The sequence below is a fragment of the Vicugna pacos genome, chromosome X (genome assembly GCF_048564905.1).
Source record: "Vicugna pacos chromosome X, VicPac4, whole genome shotgun sequence".
NCBI lineage: Eukaryota > Metazoa > Chordata > Mammalia > Artiodactyla > Camelidae > Vicugna > Vicugna pacos.
Window position 1 is genome coordinate 37,026,156 of NC_133023.1, and position 20,761 is coordinate 37,046,916.

Genomic DNA, 20,761 nt, shown 5'->3' on the forward strand with positions numbered 1-20,761 from the left:
GTTACATCTTGGTGAATTTGCCATAGCATGTTCTTCTTTGTGCCTACTAATATTACTTGTTTCAAAGTATATTTTGTCTGATATTACTATAGCCACAACAACTCTGTTTTGGTTACTGTTTGTATGGTACATATTTTTGTATCCCTTTAGTTTTATCCTATTTTGGTCTTTGAATCTAAAGTGTGTCTTTTTTAGGAAGCATATAGTTGGATCTTGCCTTTTTATCCATTTTGCCAATCTGTGCCTTTTAATTGTAAGAGTGCTTAATTCATTTATGTTTTATGTGATTACTGATAAGATAGGACTTAAAGCTACCATTTTACTATTTGTCTTCTATGTGTCTTCTGTCATTTTTATTCTCTAGTCCTCCATTTCCAACTTTTTTTATGTGTGTGTTATTTTCTGGTATAGTATTCTAATTCCCTTTTTGTTAATTTTATCATGTTATCTTTTTTAGTGATTGCCCTGGGAACTTACTACTGGTTCTAATTAATACCCACTTAATTTCAGTAGTATGCAAGGACCTTGCTCCTATATAGCTCCTTTGTGCTGTTAATGTCACATGTTGCATTTTTATGCATTATGTTCCCATCAACACAGATATATGATTATTGCTTTATTGAATGTTAGGTCATATAGGAGAAAATTAATTTAACAAACCCAAAATGCATTTATACTCCCTTTTGTATATACCTGGCTAGTTAGCCTTTAGTGGTACTCTTATTTTTTCTTGTGGGTTTCAGTTATTGTCTAGTATTCTTTCATTTCAACATGAATAACTGTCTTTTGTATTACTTGCAGTGCAGGTCAGCTACTGGCAGATTTGCTTTTTGTTTATAGGGGGATATCTTAATTTCTCCTTCATATTTCAGGATAATTTTGCTGGATATAGAATTGTTGGTTGACCATCTTTTCCTTTCAGTACTTTTAACATGTTGTCCCGTTGTCTTCTGGCCTCCTTGGTATCTGATGAAGAAATCAGGTATTAATTTTATTGAGGATCCTTTATATATGATGAGTCACCTCTTGTGGCTTTCAAAATTCTTCGTCTTTTTTTTTTTTTTTTTTTTTTTTTTTTGAATTTGACTGTAATGCCTGTGTGTGGATCTGTTTTGAGTTTAGTTATTTGGAGTTCACTGAGCTTTTTGGCTGTGAGATTAATTTTTTGAATTACTAAGTTTGGAAAGTTTTCAGCCATTATTTCTTGGAATGTTCTTTCTTTCCCTTTCTTAACTCTTCTGTGACTTCTGATTTGCATGTTTTGGTACACTTCATGATATCCCCAGGTCTCTGAGGCTCTGTTCATTTTTCTCTTTCTTTTTTCTGTTCCTTGACTGAATAATCTCAACTGATCCATCCTCAAGTTCATTGATTCTTTCTGCCTGCTCAAATATGCTGTTGAGCCTTTCTAGTGACTTATTAAATTCAGTTGTTATACTTTCTTTTTGGTCTTTATTTTATATATATATATATATATATATATGATTTCTATTTATCAATATTCTGTATTGTTTGGTACATTATCCTTATACTTCACTTTAGTTCTTTGGACATAGCTTCTTGTAATTTTTGAACATATTTGTGATAATTGATTTAAAGTCTTGTCTAGTAAGCCTATATCATCTGGGCTTTCTCTGGCACAGTTTCTATCGATTGCTTTTTGTTCTGTGGAACAAAAAGGTGGACCATGCTTTTTTTGTTCCTTTACAGATCTAAAAATTTTGGTTGAAAACTGGACATTTTAATACAGTGTAGCAATTCTGGAAAGCAGAATGTTTCCCCTCTGCTGTTTGTTGTAGTAGTTGTTTCTTTGTTTACAGTGACTTTCTGAACTAATTTTGTAGTTTGTATTCTTCTTTGTCTTGTATTGCCACTGAAATCTCTCCTTATTTATCTTAGTATGTAGCTAACTATTAGACAAAGATTTCCTTAATTGCTTAGTACCAATAAGTCTCCTAGTCTTTGTTAAGGGGTCTTCTCAGCTCTTTCTTGGGTATGGTGATAGCCTGTGTTTGTGATCGGCATTGATTCTCAGGTTTTTCGTATTTGTTGGCCCCTTTGAAAGCTATTAGGAGGACATCTCATTCCTCCACTTTTCCTTTTAGGGTTTTTTGATTATTCTATTGTTTGTTCCAACTGTTATCCACTGCTTTAGCAAGTCAAACAATTAATTTCTTGGAATAGTTTCTGGTAAATGTCCCTGGAATAGAGGCTTTTTTGTAGTGGGCAAGCCCCCCAAGTCATGTGAAATAGAACCTTGCAAGTGGGGTCTTCAGGAAACCATCAGACAGGTTAAATAATTACAGATTTCTTGGAAATGAGTCTTGGAAGGAGCGTCAGCATCCTTTGCTGGCTTTTCAGGCTGCTGGCTTGTATCACAAGTCCATGCTGTTAGTTTTCAAGTCTACTGTGGAAGATGGCGAGGGAAACTGGGACTAGGGCAAGTTAAAAAGCCACAAAGCTCTCTGTTTTTACCAAGATTCAGCCATTTCTCTTGAGCAAACCCTTCCCAGACTTCTGAAAGCTTTTGGTTAGCTTCTAGAGTTATTACAAAGTTGATTATGACAATATTTGCTAGTTTTCTCACTGGAGAAGAATTGGTGGGGGTCCTTGCTCCACCATTTTCACTAATGTCACTCTGCATTCTTTATTTTAAAGGTAAAATTATGATTTAATGCAGATCTTTCAGTTTATACACAAACTGCAGTGGTTTTGTCACTGAATTTTCTTCCTTGATGAAAATTTTGGTTCTCAAAGACAGTAGCATAATTACCTGATTGTTTTTATCACAGACTATACACGTTATTAGTGGTGTTAGAATAACAATACCAACATTACCACGGTGTGGTTACTCTTTGTTGCTTGAGGGTTTTTTGTAGTTCTTTTTGCCCTTAGGATATATTCCACTGGGAATGTTTGGTCAAATTACTGTGTTTTAAACTTCCTTAAAATAATCATTCTCTGTCTGGTTATATTATCAACTGGCTACACAGTAAGGTTTGTTTGTTTCAATTTGCTTTTGGCTTTTTTAGGGGTGGATTTTTTAACTTGTAATTTTTTTTTTATGTTTTACATTGTAACGTTTAAAAGATTCACATGGTTGTAAAATGTTTACATTGTTCTAAAGTCAAATTTACCATCATTCCCTTCTTGACCGTTTAAAATTACAAGTTTATAACTTTGTTTTAAAAATTAGAGACAAATGCAAATGCTCAAAGACATCTGTATATGTACTTTGGCTATAATTCTTTTTCTCTGCCTCTTGGTTTCCTTGGATTTTGTAGTAGTCTAACACTTAAAGATTTTGGTCTGTTCAGAGAGAAAAATCTGTACTCCCCTCAGTGCTAACTACCTACTCAAAAACCTTTGATTTCTTCCTATTGACTGGAGTGGCATCTGATGTCCCTCAGCATTTGGGCCCCCATAAAACTTTTTAATTTCTTCCTCTATACTTTGTGTCATTTTTATTTCAGTACTTTTTCAGCGGCCCCTTTTTCCCTTTTATGAAGGTTTCCCTTATCCTATAAAAGTGGAACCAATTGCTCTGTGTGCTCCCAGAGTATTTTTTCTTTTTAAAATTTAATTCATCCTTTTTTGTTAGTGACAGCTTTATTGATACATAATTCACATCAAGTGTAGAGTTCTAGTATACTTTTAAGTAAAAAGAATGCTTCTATTTCCCAAAGGCATCCCCTTTCCATTTCTGTAGCTCCTTTTTCTAGTATTTATCATCATATTTTATATAGCCAATGCTGGTGCTTGTTGATTTTTAAGGTTTTAGATATTTACCTTTTTAAAATATTTATAACTGTATTATTTAATTATTTTATTTTGGCAGGGGTGGGGGAGATAGTTAGGTTTATTTATTTTTAGAGAAGGTACTGGGGATTGAACCTAGGACCTTGTGCATGCTAAGCATGTGCTCTACCATTTGAGCTCTACCCTCCCCTTAGGATCTACTTTCAAGGTGGCTTCTTCATCATATCTGTTGCACCTTGGCAGGGATAGCTAGAAGGCTGGATAGCTAGATATTTTTCCACAGTGGAAGATAACCTCCCACCTATCTGCTCCATTTGCCCCCATATTTTCCTATTCTCCCACAGTGTTATGATGTTGGGTTAAATCAGTGTTGAAGACTATATAAACAAGTGCTTTTCACTATGATTACTTTTCCTTTTAATGTACGAAATTTTCTTTCCTTTTTTTTTTTCAGGAGTAAATAGGCCTTTTGTTTAGTTTTAATTCTCTCTCTCATGTATGTAGCTGCAGTATGGTCAAACACATTGATTTATAGTTGATTTTTTTTTTTTTTTAATTAAGTGTATCCTTGACAGATTGCTGTGGTTGTATAGACTGCTAGGCCTGTTGGACAGCTAGCATTCTGGGACTTCGTGTCACCCCCATCCTGGTGCTGGCCTACTAGCCTAGTGCCTTGGTAGCCAAAATAGGGAAGTGGACTATGTGACATCCCTCACTTCTGTGCTTGGTGTTTCTGTTTCTATCCAGCATCTCTAGATTTAAATGTTTGGCCTTTTGTTGGTATGGGGGAGGAGAGAATAGGGGAGAGACAGTTCCCTGGCAGCCTGATCTAGAGGAGATCTAGGGATTTAACTAGTTCTCATTCTGTTTTTTTCATAATCTTCCTTTCTTCAGTTCTTGCTACTGTATCTTGGACCTGTCTAGTATTCTACTGCTTGGATGGGTTTCTGTCTTGTCTGAAACCTAAGACACTTGGCATTTTATCTGCATTTTGTCTTTCAAAAGTTTATTGATCTGCTTTGTTTACTGTCCTCTCCCATTCTGGTCTGGTTATCTTACTCTATAAGAAACCACCCCCAAATCACCATTTTATTAAATGTTCATAGGTTCTGTGGGTTAGGAATTTGCAAACAGTGATGTCCTTTTTGTTTTGTTATTTTGGCCCCACATGATTAGGGCCTGATGACTCATGGTAGAGGGAAACTTCAACAGCTGGGGCTATAGGATCTACTTTGAAGGTGGCTTCTTCATCATATATGTGGCACCTTGACAGGGATAGCTAGAAGCCTGGGCCTAGCTGCAGCTGTCAACCCACAGGCCTACATGTGGCCTTCCCAGCGTGGTTGCTTTAAGGCAGTTGGGCTTGTTACATGGCAGCTTGGGTTAATAAGAGAATCAGGTGGAAGCTGTATGTCCTTTTATGATCTTTCCTCAGAAGCCACAACGTGACATTTCTGCCGTAATCTATTGGTCAAAACAGTCACAAGCCCCAACCAGATCCTAGGGGAGGGGACAGAAATGTCATCTGTATGGGACAGTGGCACAGTGGTCAGACTGCAGAAGAGTATGTCTGAGGGGGTGGGAGGGGAGTGTTATTGTGGTCAGTGTTGGAAAGTACAGTCTGCCATACTTCTATTTGTTCTTAAGGGTGACTTTTAATTTCTTTACTCTTATTTCAGAGGTGTTGGAAGGGAGCAGAGATAAACTTAGTTGTTCAACTGAATTCTTTAACTAGAAGTCCCTTGCATGATGATTTTTGTTTTTAAGTAAACTTTGTTTCATTGAAGTGTAGCATGAACACCGTTGAATCCACATACTGTAAGTGTGCTAGCAGTTTAGTGACTTATCACAAAGTGAACACATTTTGTAAATGCCACCTCAAATTGGGAAATGGGATAGTCATAGCACTCCTCAAGCACCTAGTGCCCCTTCCCAGTTGTTACCTCCACCCTCTTCCCCAAAGGTAACCACTCTTTTAATCTTCATTATCATAGATTAGTTTTGCTTATTTTAAAACTTTATAGAATGGAACCCTGTATACTCTTGTGTCTGGCTGCTTTTTCTCAACAACACATTTGAGATTCATCCATGTTATTCATCCATATGTAGCACTACATCATTCAGTTTTATTGCTGAGTAGTATTCCAGCATAAAAATGTTTGAGCTTATTTATCCATTTTGTTGCTAATGTGTCCTGTAATGGTTAAAACTCTCAGTAGCTCTTCATTCTCATTTATGTTTACTTGTGTGGTGGTCCCTTTAATAGCTTTCATTTAATAATTTTTTACCTTTACTGTCACCCTTTAATTCCCCCTTTCCCCCCTTAATTGTATTTTTATTAAGTCATCTTCACTGTCCGGGGGATCTTTATCTACCATTCATAACTTTCTGAAATACGAGGTAAGCCAAAAGGGAAGGTCTCTAAGCCAAAAAATGTCTCACAGTCCATGTACTGAGTTTATTTATTTTTATTTCAGATGCTAGTCTGATATGAATGGCTGCTTATTTGCTTTCCTGTCCTACAGGTTAGAAGATGTGAATTAGGGGAGAAGTTGCCAGATGCTAGAGCATGCTGATGCCAGATAGTGTAGTAGAGAGAATCAGGTGATTGTGTAAAAAGAATAAAGGAGATAAAAGCAATTTAAGACTGTGTAGTTTAAGGTGAGTTCCTAAATGACCTTGTTTTATTAAAATAGTACAGAGTAATAATTTTCTTTTCTTAATACTTTTTTGGTTAAATTACGTTTACCTTAACCAAAGAAATGGTTCAGTTGTGTTTTCTGTACTCAGTTTTAAGAAGATGGGGAGGTCTTGAAGAGATGGTATGCATCATAGCTTAAAAATTGCCTAGTGGAAGCTTTTGGTTGTCTTAAATCTGAGTGGAGTGTCTCACTCTCTAATACAACAAAGGAATGGAGGTTACCTCTTTGGCAGACCTTTAGAGCAGTGTTTGTCAAAATTTTTTTCCCCATCATGACAGTGGGAAGAATTGTTTTACATTGTGATCTGCTGTGTAGCTTACAAATTTTTTACAAATGGAAAATTTCTTTTCCATAAAACAATACTTTGGAAAAACAGTGCTTCAGAATGCTAAGGTAAATCTCCGTTTAGTTGGAATTATCTGCGATTGCATATCTGTGGAGTCTAAATTAATGAGCTACTGAACAGAGAGAGTTGAGGAACACTCTGTGGAAAGGACTGTTCAGAAGAATATACTTAACTAGGTCCAAAAGCCCTCAGACACTTGAGAGAGAAACACCCTTCCTACTATTTGCCTTTTAAAATAGGTACTAAAATTTCAAGAGCAATTTTCTTTCTTATTAGCTTGTTACCCTGTCTCCCCACCACCAAATATTGGTTATAATATTGTAACATTTCTTCTTCCTGAAAGTGAATTAATACATGATTATGGTTAATAAGTATACCATGTGTTTTACCCAAACCTTGCAACATCATCTGCCCTCATTGCCTTTTTTTGGGGGGGTAATTAGGTTTATTTACTTCTTTATTTTTAATGGAGGTACCGGGGTTTGAACCCAGGACCTCGTACTTCCTAGGCGCGCACTCTACCACTGAGCTATACCCTCTCCCCAGCCCTCATTGTCTTGTAAAGTAAACCTTTTAACACTTCTAAGCCTAAGATTCTTCATCTGTAAAATAGGGGTGCTAGTACTTAACTCATAGGTTTGTAAAAATTAAATGAGGTAATTCATGTAAAGTGCACAGTGTTTAGAAGTTAATGTCATTAATAATTAATAATCCTAATAGTCTGCTTGATGAACAAGAATAGAATATGCTAGAACGATGTCTGGTAAATGTTAATAAAGAAGTTTGTTATATCCCAGATGAGTTTTTTTTTTTTTTTTTGAAAAACATTATCTTCGTTATTTATTTACTTATTTTTTGGAGGGAGGAGATAATTAGGTTTATTTATTATTTATTTAAATGGAAGTGCTGGGGATTGAATGCAGGACCTCATGCATGCTAAGCACTGCACTCTACCACTGAGCCACCCCCCTCCCCCATAAGTTTTTTTGGCAGATAAAGGGAGAGATTTCAGGAAGAGCACTGTGTCAAGATTGAATTGTGAGAAAGAAAGGTTATTTGGAGGAATAGACTGAAAGGAGTGGTAGTATTTCTGATGATCGTAGATTCTAGGTGTACCTTGATGTATTTCTTTTTCAGATCTTCCCTTGTCCCAGCCCCCAGATCTTGCCACTCATTAGCTGTGAGAGTTTGTGATTTAGAAAAGAACTGGACATAATTCAGTGTTTTCTCTATTAATAGTGTCACTTGTTTGCATTTCCTATGCTGCTGTAAGTGATTGCAAAAAGTGAATAGGATTAGTAAAGCTATCCTGGAGTCCTGCGTATCATTGGATACTCCTGTGAGGGTATGATGTAACAGCATGCTGCAGCCAAAAAGAGTCAGAGAGCTCCTGTCTTATACTCTCTTTTGGGGTTAATTTTTAACCCAGAGTTGTAAACCTAGTTAAGATGTCTCTTTGTCCTACTACATGCTTTTTTGACAAAAACATTCTGCAGCTTGCTGGGCTTTTCCAGAAAATAGACAATGCTTTTAGTTAGTTCCGCATTGTGGATACTTCCTAGGATTGAACCCAGCTCTGAGTTCTTTCACTGCCGTGAGTCATCTGCCTAGTATAAAAATTCTGTGCATAGTGGTGATGTGGTAGGTATGTAGAAAAATGATAATTTATTAACCTTCTGTTTTCTGTTGCTGGTCATGAGTTTATGCTGCTGCTTCTCTTTAAATAAACAACAGAGGAAAGGCAGAAACTGTAGTTTTGGAAAATGTTAGCACTGTAGCTAAAAGTGATAAGCCTCTGTTCCAGTGCAAGGAAAAGTGATTTTTCTCTAATTCTGAGACCAAGGCCAATTTCATTGCCTTTATTAGTTACCCTCTGGTATTCTGCACTGTTGTTGGAGATAAGAAATGTCTGCTGTCATGAAAATACTTTTTTTCTCGTAGCAGGGAGGCATAGCTGATCTGTTGTGTAATGTTTTTTAATGCTCCCACCCAAAAGGCTAGGGAATTTTTCATAAACATGTATTATATGTTCATTGTGGAGCAGGCAGACTAGAAATAGTAGGTGCCCTATCCTCTGTAGGGAGTAGTACTTGTGCCCCTATGACTGTGCGATGAGTACTGTAATACAGATACTGTAAGTTGAATACGGCTTTCTGTAGTAATGTGTGAGGGGAGAAAATAAAAGAGAAAGTATCAGTATCAATTCACTTATCAACACTGAGCTTTTTTTCTGAATTAAAAATTTCTCTCCAGTCCCTTGACTGTCTTTATGTTAAAAAAAATGCTGAAAAAATAGAAAGGAAACTGCATTTTTCCTTGGTATTATATGTTTCCTTAGATTGCTCTTGCTGACTGCTCTGTATGTTAGTAGTATACAATTCTACTTGTCTTGGCATGTCTTTTTCTGTTTGAAAATTTTGCCCTCCCGTCTGGATTGCTATTTCTGTGAGGACAGTGTATGTGTTGTTTACTTTTGAATCTGGTCTACCTATCTAGCTTAGTGCCTGTCACATAATAGGTACCCAGTAAGGAATTACTGTATTACTTCTAACTTGTATTTGAATAACATTTTAAATCTTTAAAGCAGTTTGACTCCCCAGTTGCCCAGATGTTTAGAGTTTCCATATATAGAGTTTCTGTGTATTTCTTGATCATATTTATGACAACACATTAGAATTGTCTCTAAGTGCCCCTACCCCTCAATGCGTACATACCTTGAGAGCATGGATCTTTTTTTCCTTCTGTATTTCCTCATCTGTCATAATGTCTAAGTTGTATCTGAGTAGTAAATGTTCAAAGTAGGTAAATCCTTTTCATTAAATGATGACAAGATTGTTGTATTTTGGTGTATTTCTGAAGTAAACTGTTTAAAAGTGTGAAGTAGTATCTGTATTAAAGTGCCTTTGGGTAACCTAAAGTACGACTGTACATATTCTTGTGAACATAATAGCTTTTCATTTATGAGTTTAAAGTGCTGACGTTCAGTTTGTTCAGGCATCTCTGAGTAAAATTCCTTCTACATAACTTTGCTACAGCTAGAAAACAGATGATAGTTAAAATTACATTAATATGAAGCCAGAATACTTTCAAAGAATAATGTATGAACTTCTAAGGAGAATTGAGAGACAATTGTGTATACTTAATTTATATCACCAGTATAAGTGTGTATGAAAGAATAATTAAATGGTTTGAAAAATTATATTAGCAGTCATTCAAGTGACTGAAATGCATGTTGGCTAAACTTAATGAAAATAAGTTTGTGAATTATATATTTAATAAATGTTTATTGAGAACTTACTTTATGCTAGGAAAATTCCCTGCCTTCATGAAATGAATATTAAATGGTAAAGAACAAGAAACGTAAGTAAAATATATAGTAGGTTGGATAGTGATAAGTGCTAAGTAAAGCTTAGTGCTATGTGGTAAAAAAAACAAATTCCATTTATAAATAACCAAACTAAAGCCAATACAAAAATTAATGCTAATACAGTGGATGATGTTATTTTGTCAAACTGAATCACTTGACTGATGTTAGGGTTATGACATCTGAAGTTCATTTGACATGCCTGTACTGCTATGTGCTGCATGACTTCATTCTCCTGCAGTTTTTCTCTGTCGGAACTTGTATGAAGCCCTGTTGTATTTTGTACATTGTCTCATCTGGTTTTCACTTTTGGAGAATGAATAATTTGCTGCTAAAAGTAGCTTTGCTTGGCATCAGTATAGTTGTGAAGGTAAATGTGGGAGTTAGCATTGCTTGTCAGTATTTGAATTTAGGTTATCAGTATAATTGAGAATGTTTTGTCAGTCATTTCTAAATTATCATAGAAATTAAAAAATTAAAAAATGCGTTTGAAAAACTTTCCATAAGGGCTCTGGAATCACAGAGAATGCATACGGGATCCCAGTTGGAAAGACGATTTATACAATAGTATATATGTCAAATCTCATTTTGTGTTAGTATGACTGTGTAGTTTTTTTGTACTTGAAGAATTATCAGCTCGAACTAATAAGCTAGAATAATTTTAAAGAAATCACTGTTGAAAGATATCTCAATTCTAGTTTAGCCATTTAAATTTTATTTACATATTAGGAGAAAGGCAGTCTATTTAGATGGAGGCAGAAGGGGAGGTGACGGTTTACAAAAATAATGGTTCATGATCTTTGCCATAATATAACTGTTAGAAACATTAGAAAGGTACGTCAAACAGTACAAATAAATGCTCTGGCAGATCATAAAAAGGAGAAATAACTTTGGGCAGGGAGAATTGAAGTTTTCTTAAGTGTAGGGTAATTTTTTCTTAGTAGATGTTATTTTTTAGAACCGCTTTACATTTACAGAAAAATTGAGAAGGTTGTACAGAGAGTTCCTGCACTCGGTTTCCCTTTTCAGTAACTTACATTAGTATATATTTTTTTTTACAATTAATGAAACAATATTGTTACATTATTATTAGCTGAAGTCCATAGTTTAGTTTCCTTTGATTTAACCTCAAGTCCTTTTCTGGTTCCAGGATGCCATTGAGGATGCTGCTTTGTATTTAGTTGGCGTGTCTGTAGACTTACCTTGGCTGTGACATTTTTTTCAGACTTCCCTTGTTTTTGATGACCTTAGTTTTGAGGAGCAGTGGTCTGGTATATTGTAGGATGCTCCTCTATAGGTATATGTCTGATGCTTTTTTCATGATTAGATTGGAGTTATGGGTTTTTTGGAGGAAGATCACAGAAGTAAGGTATCATTTTCGTTACATCATATCAAAAGTTTTACTGTTCCCTCATAAATTATTTAGGAATCTTCTGCATAGGAGATTTGTTTCTTTTCCATTTATTAAAGCTCTTGAAGGACATTAAAAGTGCTACTCCGGTGAACACATGGATAAGATAGCTTAACAACCTTATTGCTGATATGGAGAAAGTTTTAGTGGTCTGAGTCAAGCCAGCCGCAACATTCCCTAAAGCCAAAGCCTAATCCACAGTAAGGCCCTAACGCTCTGATGCTGTGAAGGCTGAGAGAGATGAGGAAGTTGTAGAAGAAAAGTTTGAAACTAGCAGAGGTTGGTTCATGAGATTTAAGGAAAAGAAGTCATCTCCAGAACACAGAATTGTAGGGTGAAGACACAAGTGCTGATGTAGAAGATACAGCAAGTTGTCCAGAAGATCTCGCTAAGATAGTTAATGAAGGTGCCTCACCAAGCAACAGATTTTCAGTGTAGATGAAACAGCCTTATATCGGAAGATACCGGCTAGGATTTGAACATCTAGGACTTGCACAGCTAGGACTTGCATGGCTAGAGAAAAGAAGTCAATGCCTGGCTTCAAAGCTTCAAAGAACAGGCTGACTCTCTTCTTAGGGGCTAATGTAGCCCCTAAGGTGACTTTGAGTTGAAGCCAGTGCTCATTTACCATTCTGGAAATCCTAGCGATTTTAAGAATTATGCTAAATCTACTCTGCCTGTGCTCTATAAATGGAACAGCAAAGTCTGGGTGACAGCACACCTGTTTACAACATGGTTTACTGAATATTTTAAGCCCATTGTTGGGACCTACTGCTCAGAAAAAAGATTTCTTTCAGAGTATTTCTGCTCGTTGACAATGCACCTGATCACCCAGGAGCACTGATGGAGATGCACAATGAAATTAATGTTTTCATGCCTACTAAAATAGCATCCATTCTGCAGCCCGTGGAACAAGGAGTAATTCCAACTTTCAAGTCTTATGATTTAAGAAAAACATTTCATAAGGTTATACCTGCCATAGATAGTGATTCCTCTGATGGATCTGGGCAAAGTCATTGGAAAACCTTCTGGAAAGGACACACCATTCTAGATGCCATGAAGAACATTTATGATTCATGGGAAGAGGTCAGTGTTAGTTTGGAAGAAGTTGATTCCAACCCTCATGCATGGCTTTGAGGGATTCAAGACTTAAGTGAAGGACGGAACTGCAGTTGTGGTGGAAATAGCAAGAGCACTAGAATTAGAAGTGGAGCCTGAAGATGTGACTGAACAGTTGCAGTCTCATGATAAAACTAATGGATGAGGAGCTGTTGCTTATGGGTGAGCAAAGAAAATGGTTTCTTGAGATGGAATCTACTCCTGGTGAAGATGCTGTAAAGATTGTTGAAATGACAACAGAGGGTTTAGAATATTATGTAAACTTAATAGATAAAGCAGCAGCAAGATTTGAGAAGATTGACTCCAATTTTGAAAGAAGTTTTCTTGTGAGTAGAATGCTATCAAACAGCATTGCATGCTACAGAGAAATGATTTGTGATGGGGAGAGTCAGTTGAGTGTATGGATATACTACAGTTTGTTTATCCATTCATCTACTGATGAACCTCTGGTTTGGTTCCTGTTTTTGGCTATTACAAAGAAAGCTACTATAAATCTTTGTATAGACTTCACTTCTCTGGAGTGAAATGGCGGGATTATGCAATAGGTATATGTTAAATTGAATAAATTTCCAAACTGCTTTCCAAAGTGATTGTACCATTTTACATTTATAGCAGCAGTGTATTAGAGTGTTCCTTATCTTTGTCATTTGGTATGATCATTCTTTAATTTTAGACATTCTGGTATGTGTGTAGCAGTATCTAAATCTCATTTTGATTTTAATTTGCATTTCCCTAATGATTATGATTTTGAGCATATTTTCATGTTTATCTGTCATTTGTGTATTTTCTTTGAAGTGCCTTTTCAGATACTTTGCCCATTGCATAAAAAGTTGGGTTGCTTGTTTTATTGTTTTAAGAAATCTTTGTATATTCTGAGTACAAATGCTTTATCAGATACATGCTTTTCAGTCTGTGGCTTCTTGTCTTTTCATTCTCTTAATAGTATCTTCTGAAGAGTATAAAGTTTTAATTTTGATAAAGTTTAATATATCACTTTCCCCTCGTATATTGTGCTTTTGGATATTATTGTCATGTGTATCTGGATATGTATTCTAGATATCATAGAAGTTTACAGCAGTCTTCATTTCTAGAATTAATTTTTTTGTAATCTTACTCTACTAGAACTCTGAGATAATCCTTACATTCAGATAGGGGATCAGAAAGTTTATGTTGAACAGAATGTTAGTTTTTGTTTAGAACTCAGTTTTCATGGGTTTGATACTTAATTTCTAAGCCTGCAGCAGATAAAAAGTACCTTTTTATAAGTAAGATAGATAATTGACTTCTCTAAGTAGCTATATTCAGAGTTTCGCTATAGGAGCTCTTCTTTGTATATTCTATAAGTATTGAATGACTGTTTGAAAAGTGGTTTTCTGTTTAATTCAAGATACACTCTTATTAAAAGTGTGCTGGTCGTATATTTGTCTAAGTATAGTTTACATTTTATGTCTTAAAATTTATTCTTATTTGGAATTATGTAACCTTCAAGGGTAGAAAATAGTGTCAATTCAAACTACTTTTAAACTACTGTTGAAAAGTTGAAAGCTAAGTTGAAAAGGCATTATGACACTAATTTTTTGAATACATGGCTGAAGATACTCATACTCATTTGCTTTGAAGCAATCTGAGAAGTTGGAGATAAGTCATATAATTATGTCTTATATCGGTGGATTAAAAAAATGCCACAAATGTTCTTAGCTAATATAATATAAAATAGAGGAGTTTCTATTCCCTTACCCCAGATCTAAATAATAAAGGTGACATACATGCTACTTTTACATTTGAATTTGTAATGTTATATTTTCTTATCTGAGGCACACTTTTTTCCTCCTCATTTTAAGTTTTGATCCTCTGCGTGTAACCAAAAAACATTAAAAATTTTTATCTTATCTAGCAATCCCACTTACGAGTGTATATCCAAAAGAGTTGGAGGCAGAGTCTTGAACAGGTATTTACACACCAGTGTTTATTGCACCATGATTCACAATAGCCTAGAGATGGAAAGAACCCAGATGTCCATCAGTGGATGAGCAGTTAAAGAAGATGTGACATACACGTATAGTGGAATATAATGCAGCCTTAAAAAAGGAAATCTTGTCATATGCTATAACATGGGTGAACTTTGAGGACATTAGGCTAAAATGAAATAAGCTGGTCACAAAAGGACAAATACTGTATGATTCCACTCATATGAAGTATCTAAACTAGTCAAAATAATAGAAACAGAAAGTAGAAAGGTGGTTGCCAAGGGTGGGTGCAGAAGTAGGGTTGGGGGAAGACGGAATAAATATATTCAACAATGTGAATATACTTAACACCACTGAACTGTACACTTAAAAATGGTTAAGATTGTAAATTTAATGTTATGTCAACTCTGAATACGACATGGGCAAATGGGGATGTGTGGCCAAGGGACCAGGTGGGAGTCTGTTGCTGAAGGCAGGCCAGGGTGATTAGGCATCACCTAGGGGATGACAGAAGATGGGGGATTTTGGCTAAACTAATTTAGTAGGATTCTTGCTGATACTGGACAGTGCAGAGACAAATACAGAAGTCCAAATGTTGAGGCCTAGTTGAAAAAGAGCTCAGAGGAGCCTTGAGTAGAGTTTGCACAAGGAAAGAATCTTTGTCATAATGCCTTGAGCTAAGAAGAAGTGATGTATCTAGGGAACTGTTGGAGGGCGGCAGGGGGTCTTGGGGGCAAGGATTTGGTGAGGATGGTTGGTGGCGCTGTATCATGCAAGGCCTTGCATGTTCTATTATTCCTGTTTAGGCAAGTAGTTCTTGATCTTTCCCCCCTGCATTATAGTATACATAATACTTACCTGGCCTTTTCTGGGACTGCACAGTCCTGGAAAGCCACCTCTTTCATTTAATAAAACATAATGGCACGCAAAAAGTTGTGTATTGTATTGAATATCGTACACATTCACTCTATTCTAAGCAATCTGTGGTACAGCGTTTAAAGTGTGTTTATAAAGAATCCAGCAGTGGTTTTGTAAAGAGTGAAATGCATGTACCTCTTGCAAAGCTTAGGGAGAGGGCAAAAGGGAGCTTGGATATAAAACATCAGGAATGAGAAAGGGGTATAGCCACAGTTACAAACAGAATATGGCGTACAGCCAAACAGTAATTCACTTTAAAATCTTAATGAAACAGGTGGTTTGTGACAAAGATGCACATTCTGAGTTATGATTCATAAAGTTCACAGTGGTGGTGGATACAGGTTTTACAAAATTCTGATATTTGTTTGAGATCTTAAACTGTGACATTAGTTTATTTAATCCTTACAGTAATTCTATGATGTTGTTGCTGTAAAATATCCCCATTTTACAGAGCACAGAGAGATTATTGACTTGCCCAAGGCCACGCAATACAAAGCTACAATTCAAGCCTACCCCGCCAGGTTCCAGAGTCCACGTTTTTATCCAATGCACTGAGCTCTGATGGCATTGAAAAAGGTAAAGCATTTGGATATTTTGGCACTGTAAACATCATTAGTAAACTTGTAGTGCCTACTGGGGAGCCTTAGGCTCAAAAGTCATTCAGGCAGATAAGACCTGATTAGGCCACATGACGTTACTTTGACACAGGGGGATATCAGACAGGAAACAGCGTGTTGGCGGAGCAGTGACAGGCGTTCCTTTTCTGGGGGAATCCTTGCAGTTCCTTCCAAGGGTTAGTGTTTGGTTCATGAAGTGACGGCTCTGGTGTGAGAGAGTGAACCTCAAAGGTGAGTGCAGAGCTACTCTGGTATATTAGTTGCCTGTGGCTGCTGTGACAGATTAGCACAAATTTTAGGTAGTTTAAAACAACAGAAATTTATTCTCTTACAGTTCTGGAGGCCAGAAGCCCGAAATCAAGGTCGGCAGGGGCAGGGCAACACTCGCTGGAAGCGCTAGTGGAGAATCAGCTCCTTGCTTCTTTCCTGTTTCTTGTGCCTGGTCTTCACATTTCTGTCTCCTGTGGGTTTCCTCTCAAGATCCTTGGCTTAATCACATCTTTTGCTATATGAAGTTATCTTTTGTTCAGCTGGCTTAGAACACACCCACCCATTTCCATATCCACCCACACCCACATTCCCACACACCCATCCCAAATAGGAACCAATATCTTTTTTCTAACTTTTATGGGCATACTCTCCCTGCGGTCTCTATTAGAGACATGCCCAGTTAAGAGTCCCTATCCTGAAGGACTCCTAAAGCTATGGCATCCTACCAGGTATTCATGGTGCATTTGCAGTACTCTCACTCTAGATTTGTTTCATCAATTGGGTAATTTTTTTTTTTTACCATAATCAGTGTTGCTAGTAACACAACTGGCATTCCATCTTTATCAGCTTTTAGAAGTAAAAGGAAGTGGTTAACCCAAGGTCAGATTTGTCCATAGAGGAGAAAGGGTTTGGTTGACCTTTTACTCATAGTAGCATATCACTTAGAATACACCATAAATGATTGCTATCTATTACTGTGTTATAACCTTTCATGATATATTGATACTGTCGTAAGTTTTTGGAGTAGAAGTGAGCGAGTTGATGATACACTGAGTTCCTTAGTGCCCTCCCTCCTTCCCTGTCTTTTTGTCTTTGTCTTTCTCTCTCCCTCTCAGTCTCTTTTTCTTTCTCTCTGTTACTCTTCCACTCTCTCTTTTTCTCTCTCTTTCTCTTCCCTGTCCCCTCTCCTCCCCTCCCCTTCCAAGGTTTGTTTCAGGTTTTATAGATACTAAAATGACACTGTAACCCCTGAATAGTAGGGAGGAGGTGTTTTTAATGGGTTGGAGAAACATAATTGGTAACATTCTTGTTTGGGGCCCTTCAGTGAGCACGAAGGAAGGAAAAGGAGAGTGCTACCAGTTATTCCAAATGTCACACATTTTATTAACAATATCAAAAAATTACATTCATAATATTACCACCAATCCCATCAGAAAACCCTTTAAATTTTGGGGGCGCTGTCAACGGTCACTGTGGACTGGATATAAGATTTCTGTTTGAAATCTGAAGTTTGATCATTGGCAACAAAGTACTGTTCATTGCTTTTCTTGAAATGACAGGCTTATTTCACTCATTTTTGAGAAAATATCCTCCAAACACCTAAGTCTGAATAAACTTTTGAGTAAAAATGGTGTTTATGGAAAAAGAGGCTAGTTCAGTTTACAACTTAAACAATCACACACATACTTACCCTCAACTTAACCATTTTACTTCAATATGGAGCAGAATCCTTTAAATGAAGTTTTTTTTTTTTGCCACACAGATTATTAAAACAATGTGTACTTATTGGTTGACACTTAATGAAATGATTTTTACTGCTTCACCAAGGATATTCTTACATGAAAGTGGCATTAAAACAAAAACAAAAACAAAAACCCGCAAGTGCTTGGTGGTAAAGAATATGTGATTTCTAATTCAGTTTGGTGCCTCTGCCTTGACTCCTGCTAAGGTCCAGCAGTTTGACTCATTACTTTTGCACCATCAATATAAATGTCAATAGAGTTGAAAAAAAGAAATCACATCTTAGTATTATAATAAGAATAATTTTGCATTAGCAGGCCTCCTGAAAGTGTTTAGGAGATTTCCAGTTGTTTGTGAACCACACTCTGAGAGCAACTGCCTTAGGGGGTTACAGCATGCAGTTTTTACTTATTAAAGCCTAATTGATACATATTCTCTTTTTTCTGGACAATGCAAGATTCTTAGAGCCTTACCCTCCTCCCTTCCTTCATGCGATCATGTTGTATATATTAATTCAGTACGTGTTTTAAGCACAAAATATTAAAATTGTCACCCACATGTTTAACTTTTTTTTTTTGCTTGTCATTTCTTTCTGCATCTCTGATATTTCCTTTTGAGATTATTTTCTTTTCTGCACGTGATTCTGCTGTATTCATAGTCTGAGAATGTCCTTATTTCACCTTGTTAAGTATGTGTTGAAGTTTTGTTGTTTTGCATATGGGCTTCCAATTTTTCCACCACCATTTGATGAAAATAAGTCCTTTTTTATTGAATTATCTTTGTATTTTGTCAAAAAATGTTTGACTCTATTAGTATGGGTCTGTTTCTGAGTTCTCTTTTTTGTTCCCTTGATCTCTGTGTTTGTCCTTTCTTTGCTACCACATTGTCTTAATTATTGTAGCTTACTATATTATCTTAAAATTGGGTAACATGAACCCTCTGACTTTGTTCTTTTTCAACATTGTTTTGACTATTCTGGTTCTTTTTCTTTCCATGTAATTTTTAGATCAGCATGTCAATATATATAAAACCTGCTGGGATTTTGATTGGAATTGCCTTGAATCTATACACAAAATTAGGGCTAATTGATATATTAATGTTTTCTATTTTGTGAACATGATGTCACTCTTTATTTAGATATTCTTTGATTTCTTTCATCAGCGTTTTGTTGTTTTGCATACACAGATCCTACACATATTTTTAGGTTTATATCTTAAGTACTTCATTTTTGGAGGGTGTGATTATAAATGATATTTAAATTTTTCTTTTTCAAATTCCCGCATAGCTAGTATATAGTAATACAAGTGGCTTTGTATATTGACCTTGAACATTAGACTTACCAGTTCTAGTAATTTCCTTAATTTTAACTTTAGCTTATCACACTCTGCCTTCAAATTACATTATACATACCATGCATAGTGTTGACCTTACAAGGCTGTACTTCCATCTCTCCCATCCTGGTGTCTTATATTATTGTCATACATTTTACTTCTACATATGTTATAAGCCCCACAATACATTGTTACTGTTTTTACTTTTTGAACAGTTTCTTTTAAAAAACAAACTTTGTTGAAGTATAGTTTACATATATATTTAATTTCACTTGTTTTAGATGTTTGATGAATTTTGACAAATATATATATACTGTGTCTTTTGAGACTGGCCTCTTTAGTATAGTACATTTGAGACTCATCCATGCTGTATCGATAATTCATTCTTTTATACTGCTAAATGGAATTCTGTTGGATAGATGTGCCACATTTTATCTGTTTACCTGCTGAGGAGTATTTTGATTGTTTCCAGTTTTCACTGGTAATGAATAAAGCCACTATAAATACCATGTTCAGGTTTTGATGTGAACGTAAGTTGTTACTTCTCTAGGGTAAATATTTAGGAGTGGGATTGTTTGGTTGTGGGATAAATGTTTACAGCTTTTGTGTATCTGAAGAAGTGTACTTTTGTACTAATTTGTCAAACTACTCTAGAGTCACTGTACCATTTTGCATTTTCACTAGCAAAGTATGAGAGTTCAGCTGTTCTGCATCCTCATTAACACTTGGTATTGTGACACTAAAATTTCAAGAACTTTAAATAAAAAAGCTCTACAAGGATATATTGTAGAACACAGGAAATATAGCTGATATTTTATAATAAACATAAATGGACTAAAACCTTTAAAAATTGTGAATCGCTATGTTGTCATATAATATTGTATACTACCTATATCTCAAATGAAAAAATTTCATGAACTTTGAGGGCATTATGCTAAGTGAATTAAGTCAGGCAGAGAAAGACAGCTACTGTATGATGTAACTATACATGGGAATCTAAAAAAGTCAAACTCAGAAGCACAGAGTACATTGGTGTTTGCCAGGAGGGATGTTAGTCAAAAGGTACAAACTTCCAGTTATGATAGATAAGTCCTCAGGATGTAATGTGCAGCACGGTGATTATGAACTGTACTGTATTGTATACTTGAAAGTTGCTTAGAGAGTAGATTTTAAACGATTTTTTGCCAGCAAAAAAAGAAAAGAAAAGAGAAAAAAAGGTAACTCTGTGACATGGATTGTGGTAATCATTTCATAATGTTTACGTGTATCAAATCATTGTGTTGAAGACCTGAAACTTATACAATGCTATATGTCAATTATATCTCAATAAAGCTGGAAAAAACCATTTAAGTAGGTATGTAGTGGCATCTCATGGTTTTAATTGATTTCTGTAGCTTTATAATAGGTCTTAAAATTGGGTCATGTGAGTTCTCCAACTTGGTTCTTTTCCAGAATTGTTTTGATTATTCTAGTTTCTTTGCCTTAGATGTAAATTT

The 20,761-nt window shown here is 35.8% G+C and overlaps 1 protein-coding gene and 1 non-coding gene across 7 annotated transcripts in view; one reads left to right on the forward strand and one right to left on the reverse strand.

The window, feature by feature from the left end:
• Positions 1-20,761, forward strand: part of KDM6A (lysine demethylase 6A) — a 169,478-nt gene that overhangs the window by 18,488 nt on the left and 130,229 nt on the right. The window lies entirely within an intron of this gene.
• Positions 7,275-7,349, reverse strand: TRNAP-AGG (transfer RNA proline (anticodon AGG)). The gene has a single exon. It is a non-coding gene; the product is annotated as a tRNA-Pro (tRNA).